Here is a 10,465-nt window from a genome sequence, read left to right as displayed (position 1 = left end):
CTTTAGCTAGCTACGATGAGCTAGCATTACAGACTAGCTCCATGGACTCCAGACTGAGGCAAATAACACCTCATCTCCTACATAGGGCCCTGGTCACTAGCAGATTAAACCAGTAGCTAGCTAGCTAACTAGCTAACAGCAGGGAATAACACCTCATCTCCTACATAGGGCCCTGGTCACTAGCAGATTAAACCAGTAGCTAGCTAGCTAACTAGCTAACAGCAGGGAATAACACCTCATCTCCTACATAGGGCCCTGGTCACTAGCAGATTAAACCAGTAGCTAGCTAGCTAACTAGCTAACAGCAGGGAATAACACCTCATCTCCTACATAGGGCCCTGGTCACTAGCAGATTAAACCAGTAGCTAACAGCAGGGAATAACACCTCATCTCCTACATAGGGCCCTGGTCACTAGCAGATTAAACCAGTAGCTAACAGCAGGGAATAACACCTCATCTCCTACATAGGGCCCTGGTCACTAGCAGATTAAACCAGTAGCTAACAGCAGGGAATAACACCTCATCTCCTACATAGGGCCCTGGTCACTAGTAGATTAAACCAGTAGCTAGCTAGCTAACTGCAGGGAATAACACCTCATCTCCTACATAGGGCCCTGGTCACTAGTAGATTAAACCAGTAGCTAGCTAGCTAACAGCAGGGAATAACACCTCATCTCCTACATAGGGCCCTGGTCACTAGTAGATTAAACCAGTAGCTAGCTAGCTAACAGCAGGGAATAACACCTCATCTCCTACATAGGGCCCTGGTCATTAGTAGTGCCCTATAGGAGTCAAAAGACTGAGTTCACAGAGCTAGAGGTTACGGTTCACATTCAGAACTCAATGAGTCCACTGCTTTCAACTACAAGCGGTCTGGAAAGTCTTTATACCAATTATGGAGTTAACCTACTTCTTTAGGCTTAGCTAGCTGTTACCGCTTATATTGTAGCATACACACACAGAGAGAGGTAGTGATATTAAGGACACACAGAGAGAGAGGTAGTGATATTAAGGACACAGTGAGAGAGGTAGTGATATTAAGGACACACAGAGAGAGAGGTAGTGATATTAAGGACACACAGAGAGAGAGGTAGTGATATTAAGGACACACAGAGAGAGAGGTAGTGATATTAAGGACACAGTGAGAGAGGTAGTGATATTAAGGACACACAGAGAGAGAGGTAGTGATATTAAGGACACACAGAGAGAGAGGTAGTGATATTAAGGACACAGAGAGAGAGGTAGTGATATTAAGGACACACAGTGAGAGAGGTAGTGATATTAAGGACACACAGTGAGAGAGGTAGTGATATTAAGGACACACAGAGAGAGAGGTAGTGATATTAAGGACACACAGTGAGAGAGGTAGTGATATTAAGGACACACAGTGAGAGAGGTAGTGATATTAAGGACACACAGTGAGAGAGGTAGTGATATTAAGGACACAGTGAGAGAGGTAGTGATATTAAGGACACAGAGAGAGAGAGGTAGTGATATTAAGGACACAGAGAGAGAGAGGTAGTGATAATAAGGACACACAGAGAGAGAGAGGTAGTGATATTAAGGACACACAGAGAGAGAGAGAGGTAGTGATATTAAGGACACACACAGAGAGAGAGGTAGTGATATTAAGGACACACACAGAGAGAGAGGTAGTGATAATAAGGACACACAGAGAGAGAGAGGTAGTGATATTAAGGACACACAGAGAGAGAGAGAGGTAGTGATATTAAGGACACAGTGAGAGAGGTAGTGATATTAAGGACACACAGAGAGAGAGGTAGTGATATTAAGGACACACCAATCAGAGATCAGATTTATAGAACACTAATCCTTATCCTATTAGAATGTTCTGACTACACCAACATTCCTTCCTGGCTCCAAACCATTCTACAAATGTGAACTATGTCTGACACCATGCCTATTTTCAGCTGGGGGGGGGGGGGGGGGTTGGGAATCAGACAACAGAAGCTGTGTTAAAGTAGTGGAGACATGTGCAGAGACGATGAAGCAGAGGGTTGCCTTCCCCCTTAACATCCTCCTTCCCTAGCCCCTCAAATCTTTCCTGGTTGGATACATCTAATATAGAGATGGTTTCATTTAGACTTCCATAGGGCTCTTTGGATACATCTAATATAGAGATGGCTTCATTTAGACTTCCATAGGGCTCCTTGGATACATCTAATATAGAGATGGCTTCATTTAGACTTCCATAGGGCTCTTTGGATACATCTAATATAGAGATGGCTTCATTTAGACTTCCATAGGGCTCTTTGGATACATCTAATATAGAGATGGCTTCATTTAGACTTCCATAGGGCTCTTTGGATACATCTAATATAGAGATGGTTTCATTTAGACTTCCATAGGGCTCTTTGGATACATCTAATATAGAGATGGCTTCATTTAGACTTCCATAGGGCTCCTTGGATACATCTAATATAGAGATGGTTTCATTTAGACTTCCATAGGGCTCTTTGGATACATCTAATATAGAGATGGTTTCACTGGATGTCATAAGGTGAATGCACCAATTTGTAAGTCGCTCTGGATAAGAGCGTCTGCTAAATGACTTAAATGTAAATGTAATTTAGACTTCCATAGGGCTCTTTGGATACATCTAATATAGAGATGGTTTCATTTAGACTTCCATAGGGCTCCTTGGATACATCTAATATAGAGATGGGGGCAGGGGGTTGGGACAGTGGGTGGGATTAGGGTGTTACCTTCTCAAATACAGGTGGGGGGCTCTTCCCCCTGCACAGGTTAGACAGAGCCCACACTGCATTCCTGGTCATGCTCAGTCTGGTGGATTTAGTCAGAAGCCTGGAGAGGAACCGGGGAGAGGAACCATGAGAGTAGTAGATATCAGAGGACACAGGACCTCCACTCTGATTTCACTGACACATCAACATAAACAGTAGTGTGTGATTGTGTGCGCTCACATTAATAGTGGTGGCAGGATATTACAGTTGAGTACGTAGTCTCTGCACACTGCACTGTCCCCTGCTATGTTACCCAACGCCCACACTGCCTGAGAGAGAGGGGAGAGGGGGGGGAGAGAGAGGGGGAGAGAGAGAGGGAGAGAGAGAGAGAGGAGAGAGAGAGGGAGTGGAGGCAAGAGGGAGAGTGGAGGCAGAGGGAGAGGTAGGCAAGAGGAGAGTGGAGGCCAAGGGAGAGAGAGGGAGGCAGAGGGAGAGTGGAGGCAAGAGGGAGGTGGAGGCAAGAGGGAGAGTGGAGGCAAGAGGGAGAGTGAGGAGGCAAGAGGGAGAGAGAGGAGGCAAGGGGGGAGAGAGGAGGCAAGAGGGAGAGAGAGGAGGCAAGAGGGAGAGAGAGGAGGCAAGAGGGAGAGAGAGGAGGCAAGAGGGAGAGAGAGGAGGCAAGAGGAGAGAGAGGAGGCAAGAGGGAGAGAGAGGAGGCAAGAGGGAGAGTGGAGGCAAGAGGGAGAGTGGAGGCAAGAGGGAGAGTGGAGGCAAGAGGGAGAGTGAGGAGGCAAGAGGGAGAGAGAGGAGGCAAGAGGGAGAGAGGAGGCAAGAGGGAGAGAGAGGAGGCAAGAGGAGAGAGAGGAGGCAAGAGGAGAGAGAGGAGGCAAGAGGGGAGAGAGAGGAGGCAAGAGGGAGAGAGAGGAGGCAAGAGGAGGAGAGAGGAGGCAAGAGGGAGAGAGAGGAGGCAAGAGGGAGAGAGAGGAGGCAAGAGGGAGAGAGAGAGGGGAGAAGAGGGGGAGAGGAGGCAGGGAGAGGAGGAGGCAAGAGGGAGAGAGAGGAGGCAAGAGGGAGAGAGGAGGCAAGAGGAGGAGAGGAGGCAGAGAGGAGGAGAGGAGGCAAGAGGAGAGAGAGGCAAGAGGGGGAGAGGAGGCAAGAGAGGGGAGAGAGAGGGGAGGCAAGAGGAGAGAGAGGAGGCAAGAGGGGAGAGGAGGCAAGAGGGAGGAGAGGGAGAGGAGGCAAGAGGGAGAGAGAGGAGGGAGGCAAGAGGAGGAGAGGAGGGGAGGAGAAAGAGGAGGAGAGGAGGGAGGCAAGAGGGAGAGAGAGGAGGCAAGAGGAGGAGAGAGGAGGCAAGAGGAGAGGAGGAGAGGAGGCAAAGAGAGAGGAGAGGAGGCAAGAGGAGGAGAGAGAGGAGGCAAGAGGAGGGCAAGAGGAGGCAAGAGAGGGAGAGAGGAGGCAAGAGGAGAGAGAGGAGGCAAGAGGGAGAGAGGAGGCAAGAGGAGGAGAGAGGAGGCAAGGAGGGAGAGAGGAGGCAAGAGAGGAGAGAGGAGGAGAGGAGGGAGAGAGGCAAGAGGAGGAGGGAGGCAAGAGGAGGAGAGGAGGCAAGAGGAGGAGAGGAGGCAGAGAGGGGGAGAGGAGGAGGCAAAGAGGAGGAGGAGGCAAGAGGAGGAGAGGAGGCAGAGAGGAGAGAGAGGAGGCAAGAGGAGGAGAGAGGGGGAGAGAGGGAGGAGAGAGAGAGAGGAGGCGAGAGGGAGGGAGAGGAGAGGAGGAGAGGAGGAGGAGAGGAGGAGAGAGGGGGAGAGGAGGAGAGAGAGGAGGGAGGAGAGAGGAGGAGAGAGGGGAGAGGGGAGAGAGGAGGCAGGGAGGGAGAGGGAGGAGAGAGGGAGAGGAGAGAGGGGAGAGAGGGAGGAGAGAGGGGAGGAGGCAAGAGGGAGAGAGGGGAGGAGAGGAGGAGAGAGAGGGAGAGAGGAGGAGAGAGGGGAGAGGAGGAGAGAGGGGGGAGAGGAGGGGAGAGGGAGGAGAGGAGAGGGGAGAGGGGGAGAGGAGGAGAGAGGGGGAGAGGAGGAGAGAGGGGGAGAGGAGGAGAGAGGGGAGAGGAGGAGAGAGGGGGAGAGGGAGGGAGAGAGGGGGAGAGAGGAGGAGAGAGGGGAGAGAGGAGGAGAGGAGGAGAGGAGGAGAGAGGGGAGAGGAGGAGAGAGGGGGAGAGGAGGAGAGGGAGAGAGGAGGCAAGAGGGGGAGGAGAGAGGGGGGAGGAGGAGAGAGGAGGAGAGGAGGAGAGAGGGGGAGAGGGGAGGAGAGAGGGGGAGAGGAGGAGGAGAGAGGGGAGAGGAGGGGAGAGAGGGGGAGAGGGGGAGGAGGAGAGAGGAGGAGAGGGAGAGAGGAGGAGAGAGAGAGGGGAGGAGAGAGGAGAGAGGGGAGAGAGGAGGAGAGAGAGGGGGAGAGAGGAGGAGAGAGAGAGGGAGGAGGAGAGAGAGAGAGAGGGAGAGAGGGGAGAGGAGAGAGAGAGGAGAGAGAGGGAGGAGAGAGAGAGGGAGAGAGGAGAGAGAGGAGGAGAGAGAGAGGGAGGAGAGAGAGGGAGAGGAGAGGGAGAGAAAGCAGGTTCTGATCGTACTAGTTCCAACACCACAGCTAGGTATAAATTATAGACGGTCTTGTAATAAAACAACTCCATGACTGTTTTATGAACACGGGGTTCGGCCTTTACCTGTTCCTGAACATCTTCAAAGTCAGAGTTGAGTAGTTCTATAAAGATGGGGACTGCTCCTGCCTCGATTACTATGTTAGTCTGCATGGATGTACCTGATGCTATGTTGGTCAAGGCCCAGGCTGCCTCAAACTACACACACACACACACACACACACACACACACACACACACACACACACACACACACACACACACACACACACACACACACACACACACACACACACACACACACACACACACACACACACACACACACACACACACACACACACACAGTATTAATGACACATCGGTATTGTGTAATAAAACTCGACTACATAAATGTTACTGTAGACAGCAATAATTCACAACGATATCCACAATGTATTAGTAGCAAATGAAAAGCTTGACCATCCTCTTTAAGTTTCTAGGATTTGTCTGGGTTATAACTTTTCTATTTTACCAATACAAACGGTTTCCTAATATTTCCAAGGTCTCACCTGTAATGTGCAGTTGACGCTCATCTTGAGGAACTCTACAAACCTCTCTACAATGCCTGGGGTGTTGATGACCTCGTCAATAGGTGGATTGGGTTCTGGAACAGATCAGACAGACTATATGAGTAATGATGTAACAATTAGCACCAAGGACTCAACCTTTACCACCCTAGAGGGAGGTAGCCAAATCAGCAGAGTTAGTGCTGGGCTTGGAACAGGAGGGACAACAGCCAGATGCCCGCCCCCCAGGAAGGTCAACAGCCCGGGGTCACTTGGACAAGGAGTGAAGGGCACGGCTATACACAGAGACTACAGAATATCCTGGTGATATTCACTGAACAGCCTGGTACCTTTGGACAGTAGTTTCCTGAACGTCTGTGTGGTGGTGAGTTGGAGCTCTGGGTCCTCTGAGAAGAGCATCTCCACCAGGCGTCTCGTTAGGACACCTTCCTCTGTGGCTGTGGAGTCCACATACGAGTCGACCAGTGGACTCTCAAACATGACTCCCTCCTCGTTCAACATGTCAACATTTCTCCTCTTGAACAGCTGCCAAATACAGGAGAGCAACAGCAGATCAGTTTCTGTGTGTGTGTGTGTGTGTGTGTGTGTGTGTGTGTGTGTGTGTGTGTGTCTGTGTGTCTGTGTGTGTCTGTGTGTGTCTGTGTGTGTCTGTGTGTGTCTGTGTGTGTCTGTGTGTGTCTGTGTGTGTCTGTGTGTGTCTGTGTGTGTCTGTGTGTGTCTGTGTGTGTCTGTGTGTGTCTGTGTGTCTGTGTGTGTCTGTGTGTCTGTGTGTCTGTGTGTCTGTGTGTCTGTGTGTCTGTGTGTCTGTGTGTCTGTGTGTCTGTGTGTGTCTGTGTGTCTGTGTCTGTGTCTGTATTCTGTATTCTGCCTAGGAAGAGGATAGTAAACTGTGGTAGGTGTCATACAGGTGGGTTAGGTTTGTACCTCTCCTGTTTAGACACTAGCAGTGAGCTAGGTGCTCTAGGCCAGGTGCTCTAGGCTAGGGGCTCTAGGCTAGGGGCTCTAGGCTAGGGCTCAGGCTAGGGCTCTAGGCTAGGGGCTCTAGGCTAGGGGATCTAGGCTAGGTGTTATACAGGTGGGTTAGGTTCTGTACCTCTCCTGTTTAGACACTAGCAGTGAGCTAGGTGCTCTAGGCTAGGTGCTCTAGGCTAGGTGTTATACAATAATAATAATAATATAATATATGCCATTTAGCAGACGCTTTTATCCAAAGCGACTTACAGTCATGTGTGCATACATTCTACGTATGGGTGGTCCCGGGGATCGAACCCACTACCCTGGCGTTACAAGCCAACTGAGCTACAGAAGGACCACAGGTGGGTTAGGTTCTGTACCTCTCCTGTTTAGACACTAGCAGTGAGCTAGGTGCTCTAGGCTAGGTGCTCTAGGCTAGGTGCTCTAGGCTAGGTGCTATACAGGTGGGTTAGGTTCTGTACCTCTCCTGTTTAGACATTAGCAGTGAGCTAGGTGTTCTAGGCTAGGGGCTCTAGGCTAGGGGCTCTAGGCTAGGGGCTCTAGGCTAGGGGCTCTAGGCTAGGGGCTCTAGGCTAGGGGCTCTAGGCTAGGGGCTCTAGGCTAGGTGTTGTCGGGCTAGGTGTTAGCTTTTGAAAATGCCCAAAGAGCATTTAACATCCTACAACAGAATCTGTATGATTTAAAGCTGGTTCTAAATTCAGGTTAAACTAAATGCATGGTATTTTCAAATGCCAGGCATGTTACTAATCATGTCATTGCTACATTGGCTGGACATACTATAGAGCAAGTTAATTAAAAGTGTACAAATATTTGGGTGTGTGGGTTGTTGACAAGCTGAGCTTCACTGTGCATGTAGAGAACTTGAAAAGGAAGCTCAAGCTGAGAATAGGTTTTATTACCGGCATAAGGCTAGTTTTTCTTTTGAGGCCAGGAAGGAGCCGGTTCCAATGGTGGTTACTGGCGGTTTTACAGATGTTACCTATATGCAGGCCTCAGCCACGACCCTGAGAGCCCTTGATTCAGCCCTCAGGTTCATTACACATCAGAAACGTCTAACACATCATTGTGATGTCAACAGCGCTGTTGGCTGGTCGTCATTGACCCTGCGTCGGCTTAAACACTGGTATACACTGATTTATAAGGACATATTGGGGAAAATTCCATTTTTATCTCTGTTCTTTTTAGTCCGGTGAGTAAATAAATATAAATTACGATCCCGTTCTGATTTTGCTTCTAACAGAACCAAACATTAGAACAGGTCATGGTTGAAATAGTTTTAGTTACTTAGCTCCGTGGTCCTGGAATTCTCTCCTGAACATTTTAAAATGTGACGATCTAGTTTCGTTGGTGGAGTCTAAACACTTGATCGATGTATATAATCATAGAAGAGTGTAATTGTTTTTAGGACAGCTGTTTTTAGTCCAGATGTTTGTGTTTTTAAAGTAAAAATGTTTTTGTTGTACTGTATGCGTGTTGATAGCCTTGTTTAATGTTGTGTATGTAAGTTGTTATGTCTGAAACCTTGTTCTCCCTGCTGCTATTGGACCAGGTCTCTCTTGGAAAAGAGATGTTCTCAATGAGAAAAACCTGTATAAATAAAAGTTTAAAAAATGTTTTTAAAAAGGTGTTATACAGGTGGGTTAGGTTCTGTACCTCTCCTGTTTAGACACTAGCAGTGAGCTAGGTGCTCTAGGCTAGGTGCTCTAGGCTAGGTGCTCTAGGCTAGGTGCTCTAGGCTAGGTGCTATACAGGTGGGTTAGGTTCTATATCTCTCCTGTTTAGACACTAGCAGTGAGCTAGGTGCTCTAGGCTAGGTGCTCTAGGCTAGGTGCTATACAGGTGGGTTAGGTTCTATATCTCTCCTGTTTAGACACTAGCAGTGAGCTAGGTGTTCTAGGCTAGGTGCTCTAGGCTAGGTGCTAGAGGCTAGGTGTTATACAGGTGGGTTAGGTTCTGTACCTCTCCTGTTTAGACACTAGCAGTGAGCTAGGTGCTCTAGGCTAGGTGCTCTAGGCTAGGTGCTCTAGGCTAGGTGCTCTAGGCTAGGTGTTATACAGGTGGGTTAGGTTCTGTACCTCTCCTGTTTAGACACTAGCAGTGAGCTAGGTGCTCTAGGCTAGGTGCTCTAGGCTAGGTGCTCTAGGCTAGGTGTTATACAGGTGGATTAGGTTCTGTACCTCTCCTGTTTAGACACTAGCAGTGAGCTAGGTGCTCTAGGCTAGGGGCTCTAGGCTAGGGGCTCTAGGATGTGTACCTGTTGTTCTCGTTTCTGCTTCCTCAGCTGGACACCCTCCTCCTCTCTCCTGCGTCTCATCTCCTCCACATTCAGGGCTTTGTTCTTGTAGCTGTTCATCCTGTGGTTATCCTTCGCTGGACTGGCTGACGGCTCTGAAACGCACACACACACACACACACACACACACACACACACACACACACACACACACACACACACACACACACACACACACACACACACACACACACACACACACACACACACACACACACACACACACACACACACACACACACACACACACACACACACAAGATCATCTTTATAACAATAAGTCCAACTAATCCGATCTTAAGGACAGAACTTTTATTTATTTGACAAAGTTTATCATAGAACGGTTAGGCCTTCAACAAATTGAAGTCTAGCAACAGTCGTCAGGAAAAACACTGTCAAGAGACACATTTCCCAAGGAACAAGACTCTTCCACAGGAAGTCTATTGTGTGTGTCTCAGATCCCAGAGTATAGGCTTGGTGAGGTCACGGGGGGGGGGTATGTGAGCCCAGTATAAACAATCTCCTGGAAACAGAGCACGGCCACATGGGTAAAATTACACTGGAGTATGTGATACGTCCACACACCAGATATTCAAATAGAGACTTACATATAGCCCAAGTTAACTTCTCTCTGACTTGTCATAAACCAAAAACACACACACAGACAGTGGAAACACACAGACAACACTGCCCCACAGACACAGAGATGCAGCCCACAGACAGAGGCTCTATTCTCCAGCATTCAGCTGGCAGACAAAAACATTGATTCAGGAGAGTTAATTGCCGAGTTAGCAGGAAGTGCCTGATCAGCCAGCCGACTGACCACTGTGCAAACTGCCCCAACTCAGCATTTGTGCAGTCATGGTACCAGACTCGTTACCAGAAGCAGCCAGACTGGACACCAGAAGCAGCCAGACTGGACCCCAGAAGCAGCCAGACTGGACACCAGAAGCAGCCAGACTGGACACCAGACCCGTTACCAGAAGCAGCCAGACTGGGAACCAGACCCATTACCAGAAGCAGCCAGACTGGACACCAGAAGCAGCCAGACTGGGAACCAGACCCATTACCAGAAGCAGCCAGACTGGACACCAGAAGCAGCCAGACTGGACACCAGAAGCAGCCAGACTGGGAACCAGACCCATTACCAGAAGCAGCCAGACTGGACACCAGACCCGTTACCAGAAGCAGCCAGACTGGACACCAGAAGCAGCCAGACTGGGCACCAGACCCGTTACCAGAAGCAGCCAGACTGGGAACCAGACCCGTTACCAGAAGCAGCCAGACT

The 10,465-nt window shown here is 49.5% G+C and overlaps 1 pseudogene; it reads right to left on the bottom strand.

Annotated features, from left to right (window-relative positions):
- Positions 1–2,573: 2,573 nt before the first annotated feature.
- LOC124043075 lies at positions 2,574–9,443 on the bottom strand (annotated as a pseudogene).
- Between the last annotated feature and the right edge of the window lie 1,022 nt (positions 9,444–10,465).

The sequence above is a fragment of the Oncorhynchus gorbuscha genome, linkage group LG09, assembly GCF_021184085.1.
Source record: "Oncorhynchus gorbuscha isolate QuinsamMale2020 ecotype Even-year linkage group LG09, OgorEven_v1.0, whole genome shotgun sequence".
NCBI lineage: Eukaryota > Metazoa > Chordata > Actinopteri > Salmoniformes > Salmonidae > Oncorhynchus > Oncorhynchus gorbuscha.
Note: the sequence above shows the minus strand (reverse complement) of the source record. Positions and strands in the feature narration are given on the sequence as shown.